The sequence below is a fragment of the Petaurus breviceps genome, unplaced genomic scaffold (genome assembly GCF_028583685.1).
Source record: "Petaurus breviceps papuanus isolate PSGF00001 unplaced genomic scaffold, PetGlider_PUasm1.0 176, whole genome shotgun sequence".
NCBI classification, from domain to species: Eukaryota; Metazoa; Chordata; class Mammalia; order Diprotodontia; family Petauridae; genus Petaurus; species Petaurus breviceps.
The window spans coordinates 15,167,161-15,190,097 of NW_027185771.1; the positions used below are offsets into that span (position 1 = coordinate 15,167,161).

The following is a 22,937-nucleotide window of genomic DNA, read 5'->3' on the forward strand; positions in this document are numbered from 1 at the left end:
TTTTTTTTTATCTTAGGGGAAAGCAGGACAGATACTAATTTTATAGTACTAAATACAAAATTCAACAGAAATATGCTTTGTTGTTAGATATACATTAACCACCAGAGAACTTCAAGTCCTGTAATAAAACGGAACTGTGTAAACACAAGCTCTGTCTTGCTCCAATGTTATCAGTTAAGAGGTATCTCTTGATATATGACAAAAAGACTCCAGCCAAGTTGAGTGTGTAAAATGAAATTCTGTATATTAATCCTCAGAATAAACAGTGGAATACTAAGTCTATGGGAGGCTATGTGATGCTCAGCCCTCAAGAATACCGTGACCTCTTGCCATATATGTTTTTGTCTTATGTAATTTATGTGGAGGGCAGCTAGGTGGCAGCATAGTGCATAGAGCACAGGGTCTGGAGTCAGGCCAACTCAACTTTCTGAGTACTGGCTATGTGACCCCAGGCAAGTCACTTCACCCTGTTGGCCTCAGTTTCCTCATCTGTAAAATGAGCTGAAGAAGTGAATGGCAAATCACTCTAGTAACTCTGTCAAGAAAACCCCAAATAGGGTAGTGAAGAGTCCGGCACAACTGAAATGACTGAATAGCAAAAACAATTTATGCATTAGAAGGGAAACTTAGAATTTCACAACAATTTTTAGATAACATATTAATGCCATTCCTTCATCAATTCTGTAATATGTAAGTTCTACATACATAATTGATCCCATTCCATCTTGTCTTCTCCAAGATCCTCACTCTCACTTCTCTTTAATCTCTCCTTGTCTACTGGCTGCTTTCTTATTGCCTATAAATATGACTGGATCTCTCTCATGATCAAAACCCCCTCAGTTAAATCCATTCATTCCCACTGTCATCCCACATTTCTTCTGCTCTTTGTGGCCCTAACTCCTAAGAAGGGCACCTACAACACATGCCTCCACTTTATCTTCTCTCACTCTCTTAACTCTACATTCTGGCTTTCAACTTCGCCATTCAACTAAAACTATTCTCTCCAAAATTATTAGCAATCTCTTAATTGCCAGATCTAATGACCCTTTTTCAGTCCTCATCCTTCTTGACCTCTCTTCAGTTTCTGACACTGTTGGTGGACACCACTCTATCTTGGTTCTCCTACTATCTGAATGTTCCTTCTCACCCCAGTCACAGGTATCATACACAGGGCTCTTTCTTGGGCCCTTTCTCTTCTCCCTCTACTATTTCATTTGATGATATCATCAGTTCCTATGGATTCAATTATTACCCTGCTGCTGCTGATTTCCAAATCTACTTACTCAGAACTAATTGCTCTGCTCTTCTTTCTCCTACTGCCTATTGGAAATGTAGAACTGGTTAGACACAGACCTCTCAAACTCAACATGGTCAGAAATGAACATATCTTTTCTTTACAAGGAGAGGTGCTCTGTTAAGGGCACCAATCTTATACAAGCTTGCAACCTAGGTGGCATCTTCAATATCTCACTCCTCCCATATCTAATCAGTTGCAAAGTCCTATCAAATTTGTAACATCTCCAGTACACTCCCCTTTCCCCTAACAGTGCCACCACTCTTAATGCAGGCCCTCACCACTTCAACAGCCTGGCACATTTCTCACCCCATTCCAGGTCATTTTCCCCTCAGTTGTCAAAGTGATCTTACTAAAGTGGAGGTCTGACCATGGCACCCGCTACTCAATAATTAACTCCAGTGGCTCTCTAAGTTCCTGGATCAATTATGAGAACTTCATTTTCAAATTCAAAGTCCTTCATAATCTACATGCCCCCCCCCCCCATTTTCCAGTCTTCTTTCTCTTTAAATCATCCCTACATATTCTGACCCAATGCCAGTGGTCTCCTTTCCATACTTTAAACATGATATTCCATCTCTCAATTGCAGGCCATTTTCACTGACTTTCCCCTATGCTCAAAATATTCTCCTTCATCTCCAGTCTTCTGGATTTACTGACTTTAAGACTCAGTTAAAATAACATTTTTTAATGTAAAATTTTTTTTCTCAATTACATGTAAAGTAACAGTTTTTAACATTTAAAAATTTGAGTTCCAAATTCTTTTGCTCTCTCCTTCCCATTCCGAGACAGTAAGCAATTTGCTGTAGTTATGCATGTGCAATCATGCAAAATATTTCCATGTTAAATTATGTTGTATAAGAAAAAAAAGCAACAAAAAATACTACACCACCATAAAAAAATAAAGTGAAAAACAATATGCTTTTTTGATCTTCATTCAGACTCTCTCTGGGTGGATAGCATTTGTCATCACAAGTCTTTTGGAATTGTTATGGATCATTGTATTGCTGAGAATGGTTAAGTCATTCACAGTTGCTCATGGTACAATACTCCTGTAACTGTGTATTGTTCTCATAGTACTGCTCACTTCACTTTGCCATTAATCAATATCTTTCCATATTTTTCTGAAATCATCCTCCTTGTCATTTCTTATATGCCACAACCTGTTCAGCCATTCCCCAAATGATGATAGGTATCCTTTCAATTTCCAATTCTTTGACACCACAAAAAAAGAGCTGCTATAAATATTTTTATTAAAATAAGCCCTTTTGGGGTGGCTAGGTGGTGCAGTGAACGGAGCACCAGCCCTGGAGTCAGGCTCACCTGAGTTCAAATCCGACCTCAGACACTTAACACTTACCAGCAGTGTGACCTTGGGCAAGTCACTTAACCCCAATTGCCCCGCTTTCCCCCCTCCAAAAAAAAGCCCCTTTAAAAATCTCTTTGGGATACAGATCTAGCAGTGGTATTACTGGATCAAAGAGTATGAAGTTTATAGTCCTTTGGGCTTAGTTCCAAATTGCTCTCCAGAAAAGCTGGATCAGTTCACATCTCCACCAACAGTACATTAATTAGCACCCCAATTTTCTGACATTCCCCCGATGTTTATAATTTTCTTCTGTCACATCAGCCAATTTGATAGGCTTGAGATGATACTTCATTGTTGTTTTAATTTGCATTTCTCTTATCAACAGTGATTTAAAGCATTTTTTCATATGACTATAAACAGCTTTGATTTCTATCTCTGAAAACTGCCTATTCCCTGTCTTTTGACCATGTATCAAGTGGTGAAGGACGTGTATTCTTATAAACTCGACTCAATTCTCTGTATATTTTAGAAATGAAGTCTTTATCAAGAACACTTGCTATAAAAAAAAATTTCTCCTGCTTTCCTTTTAATCTTGGTTGCACTGGTTTTGTTTGTATAAACCCTTTTTAATTTAATATAATCAAAATTATCCATTTTATATCTCATAATGTTCTCTATTTCTAATCTGGTCCTAAATTCTCTTATTCACAGGTTTTATCTATAGGTCATAGTAAATTAGGTCCCTAATTAGTTATGTTATCACCTTTTATGTCTAAATCACATATCCCTTTTGACCTTATCTTGGTATATGCTGTAAAATGTTGGTCACCCATTTTCTGCCATTTTCCAGTATTCCTATCACTTTTTGTCAAACAGTGAGTTGTTGTCCCAAAAGCTTGGGTCTTTGGTTTTATCAAATACAAGATTACTACGGTCATTTATTACTGTGTATTGTGTACATAATCTATTCTATTAATCTACCACTTTATAGCTTAAGGCCAGTACCAGATTGTTTTGATGATTACTGCTTTATAATACAATTTGAGATCTAGTACAGGTAGGCTCCTTTCCTCCACATTAGTTTTCATCAATTCCCTTGATATTCTTGACCTTTTGTTCTTCCAGATAAATTCTGTTAGGATTTTTTTCTGGCTCTATAAAATAATTTTTTTGATAAGTTTGGCATGGCACTGAAAAAATTAATTTAGGGTAGAATTGTCACTTATATTGGTTTGGTCAACCCATTAGCAATTAATATTTTTCCATTTGTTTAGATCTGACTTTGTGTTCTGTAAAAGTTTTTTGCAACTGTGTTCATATAGTTCCTGGGTTTGTTTTGGCAGGTAGACTCCCAAGTATTTTATACTGTCTACAGTTACTTTGTTGGTAATATACAGAAATGATGATTTATGTGGGCTTATTTATTGTTATTTCAACTAGTTTTTCAGTTGATTCTTTAGGATTCTCTAAATATAGTATATCATCTGCAAAGAGTCATAGTTTTTGTTTTCTTATTGCCTATTCTAATTCCTTCAGAAATTTTTTTCTTCTCTAATTGCTATAGCTAACATTTCTAGTACATTACTGAATAACAGTGTGATAATGGGCATTCTTGCTTCACCCCTAATCAAACTGGTAAGACTTCTGGCTTATCCCCATTATAGATAATGCTTACTGATGATTTTAAATATATACTACTTATCAATTTAAAGAAAGCTCCATTTATTCCTATGCTCTCTAGTGGTTTTAATAGGACTGGGTATTTTTCTGCATTTATTAAAATTTCATCTTTTAAAGCAAGCCTTTCCCAATACCTCTTAATTCTAGTGATTGGATTCATAAAACATTTAAAATCAAACATGTAGGCAACTTAATCCAGTTTGAAATAACCAGTATTTTTAAAGAGCCTATTATGGGCAGGGCATTATGTTAGGCACAAGGGACACAAAAAATAAAAGCCCCTGTGATCTAGGAGCTTACACTTTACTGAGAAGAATGCAACTCATAAATAAATGCAAGATAATGTAAAACAAGGAACAAGAGTCTGGGGGAAAGCGAGAAAGAATTTACACAGCATACAGCTTGGCCTTGGAGGAAGTTCAGGATTCCAGAAGTGAGAAGGGAATATATTCTAGGTACGGAAGAGGGAGACAGAATGATGAGACTATCAATAAGAGCCACAAGGGGCGGCCAAGTAGCACATCCAGTAAGAGCACTGGCCCCAGTGTTGGGATAACCTGGGGATGGAATCCGGGCTCAGACACTTAGCACCTTCCCAGAAACACCTGGCCGTGTAACTTTGACCAAGTTACTTAACCCCAATTGCTTAAAAAAAAAAAAAATAAGAGCCACAAGTTTGAGAAGGGTAGTGGTTGAAATTACTAAATAAATTCAAGACTAGCGGTCATATTATAAAAACAGTAACTTGGAATAAATCTCAGTGAGCCCATTTGAGATGCCAAACATTTCCTGATTAGACTCTATATTTATTTTTAAAACTTTAATTTTTTTAAGTAACAATTATAATTTATTTTCCTTCCTATGTTCACCCTATCCCTCCTCCCTTGGAAAAAAGAAATTCTGGTAAAAAAAAATTGCAAACAAAATAAATTCACGCATTGGCCATATCCTAAAACATTATGTCTCATCCTGCAATTTGAGCCTCTTCTCTTTAAAGTAGGAGGCACGTAGCATGATCCTTTAACTAGTCCTCTGGGATCACCAGAGTTCTGAAGTCTTTCAAAGCTATTTGCAAGATTTCATATTCACCTTTCTTTTTTTTTTTCCTAGTGTTTATGAACCCACCCTTCCCATTAGCTGCCCTCTGGAGATAGATATGAGTGAATGACATGAGTATCATACACTGGATCAAGATGTCAGAGTCACTGCACTTTGAAACTTTCAATAGGCTTGTGGGTATTTCCCTCCAATGATGAAGGTAGCAACCTCTCCACATCCTTATTCCTCTGACTCATCCATGTCCTCCTGTAAATCCTTCACAGGGGATCTACCCAATATGCTGGGGCGGGGGGGGGGGGTGTCCTTCCTCTGAATCATTTGACATTTTGTGGATACTAATGGAATACTGTGTTACTGGTGTAGGAGAAAGGGCTTATTATTACTAAACTAAAGGCCAGGAAGCTGCCAGTAATCAGTTATGTGGATTCTCCTACCTAGACTTCAGTTTTCTTATTTGTAAAATGTGGATACTTAATAAGATATACCTTAACATCTCTTTCAGTTCAAATGTTCCATAAGTCTAAAGTCTATGGCCATGCCAAATCTTATAAAAATTTATCCTTTTTTGTACATTGTTCTAATTCCTTATGACATTTGCTCTGTTGAGAAATTAATCTGATTTTCTCTGAATATGCATTTTGCACTCATGTTCAAGAGATCATGGTGGTGGCGGTGGGGAAGGGGGGGAAAGCTGTTCAAAGTTTAAAAAATTAGAAAAAAAAATCTGTATTCTCTCCTTTTGAATCTTTTTGCTGTTTAACCATGACTATGGTGACTATCATTTTAACCTTCATCTACTGTGATCAAGGTTCTAAAAAAAATTAGAATCACAAAATAACAGAGCTAGAAGGAACCTGAGATATCAGTCAGTTCCAAAGGATCTGGAATAAGATCTCAGTTCTAAAACTTATAACTTGCAACTTTGGTTCTCAGCTTTCACATCTGTAAAATGAAGGGGTAGATGACAACAGGAGTTTGGTCTCTTAATTGCCAGATTAATGTTGTTTCTACTATATCATGATGCCTCTTATCATATCATGTGCCCTAAAAAAATCATGGGATTGTTCCAGTTGGCTAAAAATGACTGTCCTTTGTAATTAAGTACTCCAAGAAAGCTCATTTTAAACTAAACTGCATCTGTAAAAAATAATTTAGTGTTTATAGTATTAGATACATGTTCCATATTGAAAAAATAAGGGAGTTCCAGAAAAACCTCTACTTCTGCTTCACTGACTATACTAAAGCCTTTGGTAGCCAGTCCTCAAAGAGACAGAAGTACCAGATCATCTTACTTGTCTGCTGAGGAACCTGTTAGCATCAAACATGGAAGAAATGATTGGTTTGAGAGCAAGAAAGGAATATGACAAGGCTGTCACCTTATTTAACTTATATGCAGAGTGAATCATGTGAAATGCCAGGCTGGACAAATCAAAAGCTGGAATTAAGGTTGCCAGGAGAAATATCAACAATCTCAGATACCACTCTGATGTCAGAAAGAGAAAAAGAATTAAGAAGCAGAAGGAAGTGTCAAAGCTGGTTTGAAGCTTAACATTAAAAAAAAAAAACCTAAAATGAAGGCAACTAGTCCCATCACTTCCTGGCAAAGCAGTGTCAGATACTACTTTCTCAGGCTCAAAAAATCAGTATAGACAGTGACTGCAGTCATGAACATTAAAGAAAGTTTGCTTTTTTGGAAGGAAAGCCATGGCAAATCTGGGAAGCACACTAAAAAGTAGAGATAACATTTGCTATTGTCAAAACTACAGTTTTTCCAGTAGCAATATAAGCCTATAAGGGAACTTGGGCACCACAGAATCAACACTTTCAAATTATGGTGCTGGAGAAGGCTTCTGGGTCCCATGGACGGCAAGGTGATCAAATCAAACAGTACTTAAAGAAGTTAATTCAGACTACTCATTGGAAGGACAACTGAGGTTGAAGCTTAAATATTTTGTACACAATGAGATGACAGGACTCATTAGAAAACACCCTGATGTTGGGAAAGATTGAAGACAAAAGGAGAAGGGGAATTGCAGAGGATGAGATGGATAGATAGTATCATGAAAGCAATGAACCTGAGCTCGGACAAACTTTGGGAGATAGTGGAGGACAGAAAGGCCTGGCTATGATCCACAGAATGTCGAAAATGAATGAACTAATGATCAACAACATATTTAATTTTGCACAATGAAGGGAAAAATACCATTTTCTCTATAATAATTTACAAAGAAATTCAGTAATTCATAGCATTGGTTAAGAGCAAAATCAGTCACAAAAAATAGGAATCCATAAACAGAAAATCTACATCGTGTAAGATATATAATTTTCCATTAGACTGAATACAAAAGCATCTTACTTAAAATATATATATATATACACACACACACACACACACACACACACATAAATATACGTATGTAAAATTTCCCCAGAGCTTTTGCTATGGTGAAAATATTTTGGGTTTCAAAAACCTTTCTGTATCATTTTAGGGAAATAATTCAAAGTTTTACCCAACTAATAAGCTTCCCTTGCTTACATCTCCATTCCCCATCTCTTCTGGCCATAAACTCTCCAATAGCAAAAGGACATAATGCAACATTAGCCAGAAAGGTCTCTACAGGTCAATAAGCACTGCATCTAATGAAAATTAGGTAGAAAAAGGAGTAAGGCATCTAGTTATATTCTTGTCAGGAAAAAAACATCATTAAGCTATAAAAATGTCTAATCCCAATACTTTTTTTCACACTTACTAGATATGACCTTGCACAAATCCTCATCTGTAAAATAAGGATAACAATTTCTGCATTACTTTACAGGGTTCTGGTCATGATTAAATGGGATTCTGTATATAAAGTGCTATGTAAATCTTTAAAGCACTATATAAATGTGAGCTATTATTATTATTTTTTTTAAGCAATCAGGGTTAAGTAACTTGCTCAAGGTTACACAGCCAGTTATTTCTGGGTGTGGTGCTAAGTATCTGCGCCCGGATTTGATCCACATGTCATCCTGACACTGGAGCCGGTGCTCTTACTTGCTGTGCTACCTGGCCGCCCCATGAGCTATTATTATTACAAAGAAGGGAAGAAAAAAAAGGTTGGGGCAAAATCAATTTAATATTAATTTAAATCAAACAGTATAGTTTGATAAATGTTTACTAAATGACTAATGTCCTTCAGTCAAGAATCAATTATAGAATGCTTACTAGGTCTATGTCCAATGCTCTAAGACATAAGAGGAGAAGACAGGCTGTCACCTCAATGTGACTAGCTGGAGAGGAACACATATGCTTCTACCTTCATATCCTCTCCCCTTTTTGACTCCTTCTCTTTGACTACACAGCTACCACCCTAGTTCAGGTTCTCATCATGTCTGGCTGAGATTAGAGCAATGGCTCAATAATTGGTGTCTCTGCTTTAAGTTTTCCTACTCCATTCTATCCCACATAGTCCTTGCCAAAATAATTTTCCATCAGTGCACACCTGACTGTGATTTTCCCTACTTAATCAACTTGTGTGGCTTCCTACTGCCTGTAGGATCAAATATAAACAGTTCCGTTTAGCTTTTAAAGCCCAATAGGACCTGACCCCAAACTTATCATTTCAGTCTCATTAGACACTACTTTTCCTCTCACACTTTGTAATCCAGCCAAATTGGTCTTCTGTTAGCTTATTTGATCCTCATAACAGCCCTGGAATGTTATTATTACCCCCACTTTACAGATGAGGAAACTGAGACAGACAGCAGTTAAGTGACTTGTCCAGAGTCACAGTTAGTAAGTGTCTGAGGCCAGATTTGAACTCAGGTCCTTCTGACTCCAAGTCCAGGGCTCTAATCACTGGGGCACTTAGCTAACTGGTCAAGGGAGGCTTCCTAGAGGTGAAGACCTTGGAGGAAGGGTAATGGATATGAATTAAGGGTAGGTGGTAGTTCATTTGGTTGTCAAGCACTGGAAGAGATCTATGGATCATTTACAATCACAGAACTTAAGAGTTGAAAGGGTGCTGCCATTAAAGGCTAATCCACATCTAAAAGCAATCCCCACAGTAAGATATTTGACAGACACTCATCTAGAATCTGCCTGAAGACCTCCCAGGAAGGAGAACTCTCTTTCTACCATTCTATTTGATATGAAGTCTAAACTGACCTCTTTGTAAATTCTATCCTAGCTCTTCCGCTGGGACCAAATAGAGCAATAGATCTGAAGGACCTGATAGTCCTTCAGACATCTGAATACTCCTCCCACCCTCCGGCCTAAAGCATTCTCAGTCTTCTCTAGTCTAGACCTAATAACACCCTGGCATTTATGCATCATCTGAGATGTACGAAGTGTTTTAAATATATCATCTCATATTTGACCCTCACAAAAAGCCTGTAAAGTAGGTGTTATTATTATCCTCATTTTATAGAGGAGGAAATTGAGCTACATACAGAAAGGTTAAGTGACTTGCCTAGCGTCACATAGTGTCTGAGGCAGGATTCAAACTAAGTTCTTCCTGGCTCCAAGTCCAACCCTCTATCCAATCACTCTACCATGTAATTGTCCCACCTACAGTCTCTGCAAAGAAGGGAAAAAACTAGATAGCACTGTATATTAGGAAGATGTAAAAATCTATCAGAAGAAGGAAGCATGGTGGTGACAATTCCTTCAATAGATCTTCATGTAACATGGACCCACATCTCTTCACCATCAGAGCTGCTCTCCTTTGTATGTTCTCTAGTTCATCAATGTTTCTTAGACTGTCCAGACTGCTCACAACTAAACATGATACTCCATAGTTCTCCTTGTTGAAATTGTTATCCTTTGTTTCTTCAGAATTTCATTCTTAAAGAGTTTCCCATCCTTGTTGAGCTGAACTGGTGCGTAGAATTTTAGCCCACGGATCCTCTCTATCTTCCTTTGAATCATTTGAAGTTGGCTTTCCCCAAAATCTGGGCTTCATGTATCAAACGATGCCCAGTTTTCCTCTCCTCTTTTATGAACTCTAGGAGGGGATAGTCATTGCCCTTCCACCAACCTCTGTGAAAAGGTTCTCATCATTTAAGAAACACTACAAAACAGTGGGGAGAAGGGGGCTCTGGAATCACACAGGACCTGTACTCAAATCCCCATTTTGGACCCTGTGTGATGATGTTGGGTAAATTACTTGACCTCCTTGGGTCTCAGTTTCCTCAACATTTTATAATGAGAGAACTGGACTATCATGTCCTCTGAGGTCCCTCCCAGCTCCAGACCTATGACTCTTTGATTACTACCCCAGCAACCAGGTCCTCCCTGTGAATGGGAATCATATCCAGAATAGAACTGGTTCCTCTATCTTTGGAAGGATGAAATTATCAGGAAGGCAAATCAGGAAATAATTAGCAGCTATTCTTTTGGTAGAGAGCACTCCAGGAAATGTCTGCATAATTAAAGATTCTGATCACTACTATATCATGCCTCCAGACTTGTGATCTGTTTCCGGAACTCATCTATTTCCTCCCTCTTTCCAGTGGGTGGTAGTATATTCTGAAGACAAAAATGCTTCTGTTTTTCTCTAGGATATTTTCCAACCTTCCTTCTCACTCTGGTGGCTGGATTTCTTCTTTTTTGCCTTTTTTTTTTTTTTGGAGGGGGAAGAGCAGAGCAAATGGGGTTAAGTGACTTGCCCAAGGTCACATGGCTAGTATGTGTTAAGTGTCTAAGGCCGGATTTGAACTCAGGTCCTCCTGATTCCAGGGCCAGTGCTCTATTCACTGTGCCACCTAGTTGCTCCTTTGTCTCTTTGATATATGATGCTACCCACTGCTTTTCTATGCAGATGTGGGGGGACAATGGATGTGGATGCTTATATACAAGATATGATTCATGTGTTGGTTAATTTTGCTGAGTACCTCCCCACCCCTATTTTTTTTTAAAGAGATAAGGTTCTTCAAACAAAGATGGCTCTCCTGAAAGGGGAAGGAGGAGGAATAAACTAGGAAATGGTGACATAAAAACAAAAATATTAATAAGCATTTGCATTTTAAACACACACAGAACCACTTACTCCTTTCCTTTTAACTATCATGTTTTTCCTACCATGGATTTCATTCCCTTAAGTCTCAATGATATCTACGAAGTATGAAATTTGCCTCCTTGTGTTAAGATCATTAGTTATTATTTGGTTGCCTAAACTCTGGGAATTTGTGTATAGGCCTTTGACAACTTTGGGTTTCTTCTTCCTATATTATATTCTCTATTGTATCTGGGTCAATCCCCTCATTTTACAGGTGATAAAACAGATAAATTACTTGTCTGAAGTCACAGAGCCATTAGTGGCAGATCTAGTACTAAAACTCTGGCCTCTTCAGTACCTGAGTCCAGTGCACTCAATGATACATTTTCAGCTTTAAACCCATTCGTCCTCATAAGAACTACATGAAAAGGGAAACAAAAATCAAAGAAAAGGATAACGAAACCTACGCTTCATAAAGCCTGTACTGGGAGGTCCAGGGTACGCTGGTCATACTGTTTTATGGCTAACCTGACAATGCCAGCTTATAACCTTTCAACACCCGAATGGATCTGTGATCTCATTCTATGTGCATTGCCTCTAATGGCAAAACTCACAAGTCACCTAGATCTTCTTATCCCTCACTACCCCATTCCATCCCTCATTTCCTCTCCACTCTTCAATCTAGTGCTATCTACTCGTCGTGCAGGATGTTCCAGGACTTAACTGCTGGCATTTTCACTGTCTGTATCCCATGCCTGAAATCCTCTTCCAATTCATCTATGCCTCTTGGTTCCCTTCAAGTCCCAGTTACCACCCTACTTTTTAGGAATGCCTTTCCCTTGACATTATCTCTAATGTATCCTGCATGTATATTTTAAGGGCATAGCTGTGTGCACGTTATCTGAGATCCTTGAGAGCAGGGCTTGGTTATTTTTGCCTTTCTTTACATCCCTAGCAGCGCAATACCTTGCACATAGTGGGCCCTAAATAAATGCTTGTTAATTAACAAATAGTTTGCTTTTGATTACCTTTTCTAAAAAATGAATTACATTTTCTCACTTCTGGGGGGGTGGTCATATTATTACTACTCCTCTACCTTTGCAGCTTTTATTTCAAAGTCACTAAGAATTAAAATACATGTTAATTTAACCAGGAGGATATTATCAAGTTTTTCATAGAATTTCTTTACGTTATATGTTGTAATAGATGGTAGTGCATACATTTCAGTTACCTTCATGATGGCTTCTTGTCATTGTTGAGTCGTTTCAGTCACACCTTCATGCCCTGATCTGGGGTCTTTTTGGCAAAGACGCTGGAGTCTTTCTACCTTCTACAGCTCATTTTTTGGTTGAGGAAAACTGAGGCAAATAAGGTTAAGTGACTTGCCCCAAAATCACACAGCAATTAAGTGTCTGAGGCTAGATTTGAACTCAGGTCTACCTTACTCTAGGCCTGGCACTCTATCCACTGTGCCACCTTAGCTGCCCCAATCATGATGGCTTAGGAGACTTTATTGTATTAGCAGTTAAATGTTCCTTGAAAAAACTATATAAGCAAAGCAAACTGGCTCACTGTTTTGAGTTTCAAGACAATAAATGGATATGATGAGAACTTAATTACCTCAAAGACCAAAAAAAAGATTTTAGCTAGCTCATTTTTTTGCATTCTTTTCCTAATTGCTATTATTATGTATTGAATGTTTAGAGTAGGTGAGGACTGATTTGTATGACTGAATCTATTCACTATTACACAATTTACTCATTAACCATTAGAGGAATTATAAGGCCCAAATAAAAAAATGGATTTTTTCTGAGACAGTCTGGTACAGCAGGACAAGTATCCTATTGCTGGCTGATACTGCCTCACTGTATGATGAAGGGCATATTCATTTGACCCTTTTGGATCATTATCTTCCTTTTTCATAAAATGAGGGAGTTGGATTGGATGTTATCTAGGGTCCTTTCCAGTTCTGACATACTATATCTGACAATACTGAATATTCCTAATTGTTTACTTCCTCAGCTGACATTTAGTCTGAAATAACTTGTACAACCGGAGATTGCCAGGGTCTTGTGTGTCTGAAGGCAGAAGGCTCTCCAGGCTAAGGGTGGTCAGAAAACCTTGGAATGGGGGACTTGGAAGTACCAGAGAGTGATAGGGACTAGCATGCAGCTTTGAACAAGATACCCCAAGCCCATGGGCTCTGAGCTTTCTGTCCCCCTATCCTGAGATACCAGAGAAAGTCTAGAAAATCTAGCACTTTGAACCCCAAAGATCTGGGGGAAGGCCCAACCCTAGGAGGTATAGGTCATGTGGTGGTACACACCTATAATCCCTGCTACTGTGGAGGGTGAAGCTGGCAGATGAGTTCTGAGTCGCAGCAGTGGGATAAAGCCAATCTAGAATCCATACTAACTTCAGGTGAGCCCCACAGAAATGGGGTGCTACCAGGATGTCTGAGAAGGAGTGAACCAGCCCAGGCTGGAAAGAGAACTTGTCAACTCCTGTGTCTATCAAATCAGGGATAGAGAGGAGCAGGTGGTTAGTTAAGAGGGAAGATAATAGGGTAGGAACAGCTGTAAGCAAAACAAACTTCCTCATCCTGAAGGGTAAATTAAAAAAAAGAAAAGAACTAGAATCTAAGGGGTACTTTAGTTTGTGCCTCATAGACATTTGGGGAATGGTAAAACAATTTGTGGCATATAAATATAATGGCATATTAATGAACCTTAAGAAATGACAAATGAGATGGTTTTAGAGATTCTTGAGTGAGAAGAACCCAGAGAACAATTTATGCAGGGACAGTGACATTGTAAAGAAAACTAATTTTGAAAGACTTGTAAATTCTTATTAAAGCAATGACCTACCACATCTCCAGTGGATGAAACAATACATAATCCACCTTTGTAAAGAGAGGTAATAGACACAAGGTACAGATGTATATGTTTTAAAATGACTAGTGAGAGTATTCATTTTGCCTGATAATACTTATTATTTACAAAGGTCAGTCCTCCCTCCCTTTTGGTGGGAGGGAGACAGGACTGGGGAATCTCACAATAGCCATGCCACAAAAAAGAGATGGCCATTAAGATATTTTTTAAAATGTACAGAAGAGAAAAGATGGAAGTTCAGATAGAAGTATAGACAAGCAGGACAGTTTTGAAATTAATTTACAGAATTTACTTTTTTTTTTTAAAAAAGCAAGCAGATTTATGGCTCCACACAGAATATCCTTTTTGTGTTTTGCTATGCATATGGAAATTTTTTTTTGTTCGGTTCAGGTTAAAAAGGAAAAAAATAAAATATTAAAACCATATAATGAATTCTGAAATCTTTAAATCTATTGCCACTTAATAAGTCATTTATGAGAACTACCATGGAACAAATATAAACATGAATAAAAAAGATAAATTTTTCATTTCAGAACAACTTGCTGCAAAAACAGGTGCTAAGAAAGCAGCTTATTATTATTACTACTAACAGCTGACATTTCTATAGTGTTTTATGGTTTACAAAGTGTTCTGCATACATTATTTCATGATAGTCAGTTACCTTCTTTGATAAATACTATCATTACCTCCATTTTGTAGGTGAGAACGCGTGTGCAGTGATTTGCCCAGGATTACAAAAGCAGTAAGTGTAAAAAACAGGATCTGAAGTTAAGTTTTTCTTTACTCCAAGTCTGGAACTCTTTTTACTAAATCACGAGGCTTCTAAAATTAGTAACTAATTGCTAAGTCCAAGTTAATTTAAATTCCATGGTCTTTCTTCAATGCCTCTCCACTTCACTATGGTTCTGGGGCTTATTATTGGGTGGAAAGTTAGGAAACTCAGACTTCTGAATCTCCCTAAGAATTAACCTTAAAGAACGTCTCAATGCAACTCATTTCTTCATTCTATCATTGTTTTTTCTATCAATGTTCAGATAAGTTCTGTTATATCTAACCTGAGTGAAAGATCTATACATGCCAGTGATAAAGGAAAGCCCTGGAATGGGAAGAAAAATTCCACCTGGAGGGAAAGGAAAGAGTTGGAATCAAGATCTATGTAAGCATAAACCAAAAAAGCCAGTCCAGACTGGTATTGAAGTCTTTCCAGAGAACTAAAACATAAAGTGTCAAGACTTAATTGAGAAACCAATTCCAGGGATGGAGATTTAGATCAGGTAGAGTACTAAATTAGCAAATAAGACATAGGGAGTAGAGGAAAACTGATGGATTCAACCTGGATTGCCAAAGCTATAGGATTATGGAAGCTGTGTGCATTACCTTAACTGATCTGTTAGCCTGGTCATGGACTACCATATTTCCTATTCTGTATCAATAAGGCCATCGACTTGACAAAGTTCTCCTTAGACTTTGGGATCAAGATAAAAAAAAAAAAACCTTCCATTACCTGTCTCTTGGTATGAAAAGAAGGTAATACTTACTGGCCTATTTTATTAATCAAATGTTTATTGAATATGTGCCAAATATTGTGTTAGGCTAGGCATGGGGAGGATACAAAGAAAAAGTGAAACAGACCTTCACTATAAAGGTATCCTTTAATGGGCTTATGTTCTAGTCAGGGAAACCAACTTGTATAATATGTATACACACATATACATACATGTAATAGGTACAAGGTAATTTGGGGGTAAGGTTTCAGTAACTGGGGGGATCAGGAAAGGTTTCATGCAGGAGGCGATTTGAGTCTTGAAGGAAACAAGAGGTTCTAAGAGAAAAAGGTGTGCATTCCAAGCTTGAGGGAGAGTTAGTGCAGTCATGGAGATGGTTAATGGGGTACCTACCATGTATGAGAAATATGAAAAAGGCCATTTTGGCTTTATGGGAAGTAAGTTCAAATAATGTCCCTGAAAAGGTAGGTTGGACAGGTTGTGAAGGGTTTTAAATGCAGCAAAAAGAAAAAAAAAGGAGGTGGGGTTTACATTTTATACTGGTTTATTGAGCAAGGGAATATATTACTAAGCACTGAAGGGAATGGGATAGGTTTTCTGTAGGAGGCAGAATTCAGATGGAAACTTAAGATTCTCTGTGAGGTAGAGAGTAGTGAGGAAGAAGTCTATTCCAGGCACAGGGTAAACAGCCTTCGTATGAGCGTGGAGCAGAATATGGAATGTCCTACAAAGGGAACAAGTAGGATAATCTGGCAGGGAGGGTGAGAATAGAGATGGAGCTACACAAGATTGCTAGGTGCAGTAAAAGCCTGCAAAGGTGGGCTTTAAAAGCTGAAGGGGTGGTTAGGTGGCGCAGTGAGTAAGAGCGCCGGCCCCAGAGTCGGGAGGACCCGGGATCGGTTCTGGCCTCAGATACTTAACACCCACACAAAACAAACTGGCCATGTAACCTTGAGAAAGTTACTTAACCCCAACTGCTTTAAAAAAAAAAAAAGCTGACCGAGAGAATTTGTAATTAATCCTAAAGGAAAGTGGGAACCACTGGAGGTTCTTGAGAAAGAAAGTGATATGGTTAGAACTGTGCTTTAGGAACACCAATTTTGGTCACTATGAAAGGGAAAAGACTGGAAGCAGGGAGACAAATTTAGATGACAATGATGAGCTGAACTAGGTTTATGGTTGTGTGGAGAAAAGTGGATGGATGCAGGATATATTGTGGAAGTAGAAATGATAAGATGTGTTAACTAATTCGATATGTTGTATGAATGAGAGTAAGGAATCCAGAATGATTCTGAGGTTGTGACTCTGAGACAATGGTACTACTGACAGAAATAGGTAAGTCTGGAAAGGGGACAGGATTTTGGGGGAAGACAAATGAATTCCGTTCTGGATATGCCAAGATTGAGATGCGTATTGATACCAAATTTGAAATGTCAAATAGGCAGTTCGAAATATGGTACTGGAGCTCAGGTAAAGGACTAAGCTTGACCTGAGAGTTGTCAGCATTCATGGGAACTGATGAAGTCATGGAGAGAATGTAGAGAACCCAGAGCAGAGTCTTGGGTACATCCACAGTTCAGTGGAATGATAAGGAAGATCCAGGAAATGACAGTGAAAAGGAAAAGTCAAGACAGCCAGGAAGAGAATCAAAGAGTAGTATTGGGAAAACTGGGAGAGAACATCTAGAAAGTGGATCAAGCGTCAAATGCTGCAGGATTGGTTAATCCTTAATATTTCTGTGTCTCCTGCAAAGCTTGCTGCTTTAGCTGACCTAGATTCTTAAGGTATTTCCCAAAATTACTTACTTTAGTACTTCAGAACCATGACTTTAATAGGTAGAGGTGTCTGTTCCTTTCTTGTGTAGATTAAAGTTCCTAAAGGCTTAATAAACAATGGTCTTCATAAGTATGGCAACGAGGAACCAAAGCCCTTATATATATATATAAAATCAGAATATATATAATATATATTATCAGAATATATATAATATATATATTATCAGAAGGCTATATATATATATATAGCCTTCTGATAATGAGCTTCTCTAAATTTTGACAGGCTGATTGGACCCTTGCCTATATCACTGGGCCCACATGTAAAGCTTTCCCTACTTGGTAGGACCTGTCACAGAGTTTGAACTCTGTTGGCACTCAGCAATGAGAATCAAATTAAATAAAACTTAATCTTAGTTTGATTTACAAAGGGCCTTGAAGTCCGGCATTTCTGGTACAGATATCATTTCTAGGATCTTCCCAGTTTCTTCCTGATGTCTTATGTTTATATAGCACTTTATGACTCATACAGTTTTTTCTTCACAAAAGTCCTGTGAGGTGGGTAATGTATTATTCTCATTTTACAGAAAAAGAAACTGAGACTAAAGAGGCAGAGCTATAGCTAGTAATTTGGGACCTACAGTAAACTCCAGAAAATGTGCAAGCTATATGAAAGGTGCCCTCACATTAACTTTAAAGCAAATTCACTTTGTGGCGAAAATGACCGTAGGACAAAAGTACCCCTAAGGGAAGAGATAATAATCTTAGGATGCAACTGCTAAGGAGAAAAAGGGAAGAGCACAGGAGGGAGAGAAGAGAGGTATCAAGTAGTATCTTCCTATTTTAATTAGTTACTGCTAACTCAGTGCTAAACTATATTGTTTCTTTGTGCTGAAGTAATATAAAAGTTGGCAGCAGTTTCTAAATTTCAGGAACCTCCCTTTTCTAGGTCTAAGGAAAGGGCTACAGATGTGAAATGTTTTATACACTGATGAGATCACTATGTTGGTTATGCTTAACAGTTTTTCTTTGTCACCAGCGAAGTTGAAAAGGGGAAGGAGAGGTTATTTGGGAAATGACTATGGTATAAAAAACAAAGCATCGATAACTTAATTTAAAAAAATTTTATGTATGGGGCAAAACCTCTGATGCCACCATAGAAGACATGACTTGTTCAAGATCATATGTCTAGTAAGCAGCACCACTAAATTCCCAGTTATTTTAGCCCTACCCTCCCAATTACAAATCCAGTTTTTTTCCTACTATATCAAGATACTATTAGACTGTTTAAAATACTTCCAAATTTTTGGATTTTCTCTTGTCACTATGTAAAGAAGCAAAATGCATGGTCTGTTACTCTTTCCCCATGAGGACCCTGAAACCTAGTTAGTTAGGATCACTAACCGAAATACATCTGATATTCTGAAATCAAATGTATGAGACAGTTAGGTGGCATGGTGCTATAGTACTAGACCTGGAGTCTATATTAAGTCTGAGTTAACATGACTTTAGAAATTTACTAGCTGTGTGACCCTGGGCAAGTCACTTAACCTCTGCCTGTCTCAGATACAGGTCATCTATAAAATGGGGACAAGAACAGCACCTGTCTCCCAGTGTTGATGTCAGAATAGCATGAGATAATATATCATGTGGACAGAGCTGAGATTGTTGGTCTTTGACCAACTGGTTTATCCTCCCTTCCCCCCCAACTTGGGAGTCTAGCAATAGAAATTACAGAGAAATAGTGCACACCAACACTTCCAAGCAAGCTCAAGACAGATTTTTAGGTTGATTAACAAGGTACCAAAACCTGTTCTCTAAAATGAATGACCCAGCGCCATGTAGTGCTAGAGTGACAGTCAGAACACCTGGGTTAGAATCCTGTCTTTGACACTGACTGACTGTGTGACCATGGGTTAAGTCATTTAGCATAGTTTTCTCATCTGTATGAGGAGGAAAATAATATCATCTATGCCACCAATGTCATAGGAGTGTTGTGCGATTCAAATGAAGCAATTTAAGTAGAGCATTTTGCAAACTTTCAAGTTCTATCCAAAGGTTACTTATTATTCTAATTGATTTATTCACAGCTTCAACTGCTGAAACTGCATATGCTTTATGTATACTGATCAAATTCTGAATATGTTATTTTCTTACTTAGATCTTTTAGAAACATCAATCAATTTTCAGTGTTGTCTGGGTGCTAGAGGACATATACACAGACAGGAGAGGGTTCTTCCCTTAATGAAGTTCCCAGTCTTTTGGTAGGTATGACCCAAGAATTTGAGCTGTCTTTTTTTTTTTTTTTTTGCTTTTTGGAGGGAAATTGGGGTCAAGTGACTTGCCCAAGGTCACACGGCTAGTTTTGTGTTAAGTGTCTGAGGCTGGATTTGAACTCAGGTCCTCCTGACTCCAGGGCTGGTGCTCTATTCACTGTGCCACCTAGCTAAGTCTTAGGGTGAGGCAAGTCAGAAACTGGTGGTGGCAGGGTAAGGGGCATTCCAGGATGGAAATAGCAAATACTGTAGCACTACCACATTAACTTAAAAAAAAAAAAAAGTAATGCAATTTGTTATCAAAAACCAGGACAATCAGGCTGACCTCTGTTGTTTAAGATTTTATCCTTTAGGTACTTGAAATGTCACCTTCTAACAGACCATTCAATAAATATTTGCTTATTGATCAAATTATCAGATATGATCTTAACTTTTACTGTTCCCCAGTATTTTATGAAAAAATGTAACAGTTCTCTAAGACAAGGGGATTTAATACCAAAAGTGTTTATTAAGCACTGATATATACACAAACATCTATCTTAATGCTTTACTCTAATTTTAACTCCCTAATTTTACATGTAAGAATATTAAGGCCCAGAGAAGTGCTGTGACTTGCCAAGGTCACATAGAAAGCAATTAGCAATTAGATCTAAGATTAAACTCAGGTTCTCTTGAATCTAAATCTTGCGCTCTTACTACTATACTACAACTATACTCTGATAGGCATTCATTATGCAGTTTTAGACAGAAAATTTTTTCTTGACAGCTTATACTCTTGTTTTGATTGTTGCTTTGGTCCAGACCAGTGATTTCATTCGAGTCAATAATATTCTGCTGTTCTACAACTAGGTCACTAAGAATAGGGTCAATACTGGCATATATGTCAAAGGTTGGATCTAAATTTAGGTCTTCCTGAGTCTGAAGTCCAAGCTGCTTCTTGATCCACCCTACTGTACTGTCTCTCTAGTAGTTTATAATGTGGTACACAACACAGAATTACATAGCAGCAGCTAACATTCATGTAATACTTTTTCATTTAGAAGGAGTTTTAGGTACATCTGAGCCTCACAACAACCCTGTGAGGTAGGTAGTGCAAGTATTATTATTATTCCCATCTCACAGATGAGAAAACAAATGCAGAAGTTTAAAGAAACTACCTAAAGTCACTATTAAGTTGTAAAACAAGAATTTTAACCAAGGACTTCTGACTACAAATTCGGTGGTTTTTCTATGACATGATACAAGTTTAAACTGCACAGGCATGATACAGGTACATATATGAAATTTATGTTTAAGTACTTCTATGTGGTCAAAATTACATGTTCTGAGGTGGTAGGCATGAAGAGAGAATCATTATTGTACTTCTAGTTAGTAAGGGAAAGGGCTTAGGATTCAAATGGTCTTGGGAAATGACAGAAGAGAGAGAATTAGGTAAAGTAGGAATGGGAGGACAAGGCTTCTTTATATACTTTTCACATCCTGGTCAATTTGATGTGAAGACCGAAGAGAAGAGTTCCAAGTCATGACAAACCAAGATGGGAGCATAAAGAACCAACAAGGGGATAAGGATAAAATCAGGGAGTTCAGGTGGCACAAGGAGACCTAGCTATCTTGTAGTTTAGGAATTTGTTACTGATGGAAAGGTACTGAAAATGACCACCTGATGAATTAGAAAGCACAACAAAAAATCAAGAGGATGAGTAGGGATTGTAGTCCCATAAAAGACATCAGTACCATCTGCAACTGTCCCAAATCTCTAGGGGGCCATTACAAAAACACGGTTCTTGATCCCATAAGGTAAAAGCTTGACGACTCCAACTTCCTAAGGTGAAAGGGTAGGGGAAAAAGGAGTTCTTGTATCTGTGGATTTCCTGTTTTTCTCAGCTTAAAGAACTAAGAAATTCCCATAGTAATCACTGGGGAATTAGGTGGGGCCGCAACTCCAACCTTCTAAACACATACAGCTGTTTTGATTTGGGGGTTTAGGATTTTTAAGAACCTTCCTAGAAGACTGTCCTAAGAGAGGTGTTGCTATAGGACTAGTACCTTTTATTTATCTACAAGTAAGTAGATATAGAAGGAAAAAATATATGGAATAAAGATAGGCTCTAACCATGAAAAAAAGATATCACTGCCTTAGTCTGTTATCAAAGAATTCACAAAATAAATGATCTGAAGGTATAACTCTGCTTTGAACTTCCATTACTAGTCTAGTTCCTAAGAGAACTAGCAGAGGGGTCTTTCCAGCTAATTAGCTACTGTAGAAGAAGATAAAGTAATCACATTTCTTATGAAAAGCAAATTTTAACACTGGTTAAAAAAAGCTGACTCTCTGGCTAAATTCAAAGATGTATGACATCACAAAATATAACAGTATGACTGAATTTGAGCAAGGATTTCTGATGACAATGCACTTACTAAAAATAAATAGAAAGTGTGAACATGTCAGAAGATCTTTAAAAAATTTAAACAACTCATAAAGGAAAGGTTAAGCAGATAGAAGGATACACATCTTTAGTTTGATTTGTGTCCTTGGGAAGACTTTTTTGCACACTGTCTTCTAAAAACAAACTACCTTGGAGCAGCTAGGTGGCATAGTGAATAGAGCACAGGCCCTGGAGTCAGGAGGACCCGAGTTCAAATCCAGCCTCAGACATGACACAAAAACTAGCTGTGTAACCTTGGGCAAGTCACTTAACCCCAACTGCCCTCCAAAAAAAAGCAAAAAATTAAAAAATAAAATGAAACTACCTAACAGAAAACAAATGGAATTCAAAGATTAAGAGAACTGGATGGGAAATCAAAAGATCTACCTCCATCACTAACTCATTGTGTGACCTCGGGCAAGCCTTTGTACCTCTTTCCTCATTTGTCAGAAGTGGTTGTAATTATTCACTCTACTAAAAAGACTTAAAGACCACGCAAGTTAAGGTGCTGTAAGAAACAACAACACTCTGCTCTGATAACTGCACTTCCACAGTATCTACTTGGCTTGAGAGAGGGCAGATGATCACTACCAGAAAAGCTCTTGGGCTAGAACTGGGCATTTAACATACAGATTATAGCTTCCAGGAGTTTAGGTTTGCCCATCTCTGCTAAACTGTCAATAGGTCAAATATAAAGCAAAGCACTCTTCTGGAAATGTGAGAGTTTAGCTGTTTAGAGTCACATTT

At 37.8% G+C, this 22,937-nt stretch overlaps 1 protein-coding gene across 3 annotated transcripts in view; it reads right to left on the minus strand.

Annotated features, from left to right (window-relative positions):
* NFATC3 (nuclear factor of activated T cells 3) overlaps nt 1–22,937 on the minus strand; it is a 184,585-nt gene that overhangs the window by 5,755 nt on the left and 155,893 nt on the right. The gene's annotated exons all lie outside the window — the stretch shown is intronic.